This window comes from Rhinopithecus bieti, unplaced genomic scaffold (genome assembly GCF_001698545.2).
Source record: "Rhinopithecus bieti isolate Rb0 unplaced genomic scaffold, ASM169854v2 scaffold_8014, whole genome shotgun sequence".
NCBI lineage: Eukaryota > Metazoa > Chordata > Mammalia > Primates > Cercopithecidae > Rhinopithecus > Rhinopithecus bieti.
The window spans coordinates 89,103-92,124 of NW_016805552.1; positions in this window are offsets into that span (position 1 = coordinate 89,103).

A 3,022-nucleotide genomic window follows, 5' to 3' on the forward strand; every position below is an offset into this window, starting at 1 on the left:
AATGAAAAATAACAGAGAGATGGACATATTCCTCATTTCAATGGAGTCAGCCAGGGGCTCAGGATGGAGTGCATAGGAAATGGTGAGGTGAAGGTCATAGAGAGAAGCTTAGCAGGACCAGATCTTTCCTTGTCCTGGGCTGCTGTGACCATATAAGGAAGTAAGGGGAGGGATAGGGATGAGGAAGAGACCACCTCTCCCCTTTCTTTCTGATGGAAGGTTACCACCTCTATTTAAAACTTCTGTTCTTTTGGTTCTCTTTCTTTGTTTGATTATATTATTTTCTGGTCTTATTCTGCCACAGCAAGAAGGAAATTCCACATGTGGCTCACTCATTTATTATACTTGTTTCTTTGCACGATATTATAGAGAGCTTGTTAAGTGTCACTGCAAACATCACACACACTGATCCACTGATATGGGCAGGGGGGTCTTTATGCCAGTTCTGCTCCCTTCCCAGTGTATCTGTGGTGCTTAATGGGGACAACCATGATTTTTCTGATGTCAGTCTGTGATGTCAGTTGTCCAGTGTGTATGCAGACTGCTTAAAAGTACGTACAGTTCCTTCGAAATTATGGTAGTCCCTGAGAAGGAAGTGCTCACTAATAAAAAACTAGGTTCAGTAGAAACATGTAAGTTGTCTAGGTGTTGGAAATTAATATAGTACTCTGCTAAGGGAGTATATATCTAGAAGTTAACTGGATTATGCTCAATAAAAAGAGTACAAAAGTTTCATAAATATTTTTAACTAATCCTCCTATAAGATTAGAAGAGGGATATTTCAGATATTCAAATAATTTTTTAATTGACAAACACCTTAGACATATTATTTACATACAATTGACATAATAATTAAATCACTGTGTCTGTTTTATGATAAAACAGGCTCTTTTGGCTTAGTTTGAATTATTGAATGTAAAATAATGAAAATTTAAAAAAAAAGCAAAGAGGAAGAATCTATCCTATTTTATAATTCAGATCGTTAAATTGAATTTTTCTTTTGTTGTATTGATTTAAATGTAGAGAAGTCTGTGGTGCTGGATTCCAGTCAGAAGATAAACATTTGTATGTGGGCTCTACATTGCAACCAACCTTGATAATTTCAAACCTTGATTTTCTCATCTGTGTAATGGTAATAATAAAGACTGTCTCAGTAGCTACCAAATGATTGCATATGATAAACTTCTCACTTATTTAAGGGAAAAAATAAGAAAAGAAGGACAGTAGGGTGGATTTTTCATATAGTAAAATTTATTCAGTTAGGGTAATATTCTGAGATTGTCTTCTGAAGCAAACCCTGCAAACCCTTGTCATTCTGTTTTATTTAGGAAAGAGTTAATCAGTTCTGATTCTGCGTTTTCTGGGGAAGGAGGCTGAGTATGGATTGAAGAGGAGTCACTACTTTTCTGAGATGATACATCTGTGCTAAAAATTAGTAATGCTTTGCACATGCAACATACAGTGTTCAATTTTGTTAGTCAACAAATATTTAAGTGGCAGCTGTTATGACCTCCTTATATAACTTATATAAGGTATAGTGACTTCCTTATATAATGTCCTTTAATTATTGAAAAAGAAATCTACATCAGAATATCAGGTAAAATCTTATTACATCAAATATTATAACAAAGATACTTTTTACATTCTCTAAAAAAAAGTGGAGATCTCAGATGTTGGTTCATTTATCAATATAATATTAGATTTGAAAATTCCAGTATACAAAGGGAAAAGACAGCTTCTTAAAGTTTATAGTGATTTTCTATGGACTTTCAATTCAGGTTTTTTTTTCTGGTTTACTGGTATGATAGAAGCTAAATTTCGAGCTGTAAGTAGTAGATCATTAGACCGCAGAGTAAGCCTTGAGATTACTTCTTTTCAGGTAGGAAACTCTACTGTGTATTTGGCTAGTTCAACATATCATGGGTAGTCAAAAATAGTTACATATCCAAGTCAGCATTTTTTAAGTTGTTCAGTTGTGCTTAAAGATTGGTCCTTTCCAGGACCAATCCAGCTTTATTAAAAAGTTATTATGTACATCTAAAGTGTTCTGACATTTTAATGCTCACAATAGCCGAATGATGTGAGTAGGAATCTTCGTCTTCATTTTATAGATGAAGAGACACAGAGAAATAAACTAACTGGGCCAGGGTCTTACCACTAGAATGTGACAGATGACAATTTGAGCCCAGCACATAGTTATTTCCCTATAATATTCGTTTTATGATTGTATAGATATCTGCTGACCAACCTTAATCTCTGCTCCCTGAGATTAACCATTCTACAAAGCAGAAACTGGAGGTCGTTCAAATGAAAGCTCTACACTTTTAGAGGGCCATTAACAATGCTCAAGTTAAAGAAAAGTAATTAAAGACAACTGAAATACTGGTACCTTCAGACAGTACTTATGGATTTTTTTTTTTTTTTTTTTTTTTTTATACTTTAAGTTCTAGGGTGCATGTGCACAATATGCAAGTTTGTTACATATGCCATGTTGGTGTGCTGCACCCACTAACTCGTCATTCACAATAGGTATGTCTCCTAATGCTATCCCTCCCCCTTCCCCCCACCCCAAAACAGGCGCTGGTGTGTCATGTTCCCCTTCCTGTGTCCAAGTGTTCTCATTGTTCAATTCCCACCTGTGAGTGAGAACAGGCGGTGTTTGGTTTTTTGTCCTTGCGATAGTTTGCTGAGAATGATGGTTTCCAGCTGTATCCATGTCCCTACAAAGGACATGAACTCATCCTTTTTTATGGCTGCATAGTATTCCATGGTGTATATGTGCCACATTTTCTTGGTTGCTTTGGTTGGTTCCAAGTCTTTGCTATTGTGAATACTGCCACAGTAAACATACGTATGCATGTGTCTTTATAGCAGCATGATTTATAATCCTTTGGGTATATACCCAGTAATGGGATGGCTGGGTCAAATGGGATTTCTAGTTCTAGATCCTTGAGGAATTGCCACAATGGTTGAACTAGTTTACACTCCGACCAACAATGTAAAAGTGTTCTTATTTCTCCAC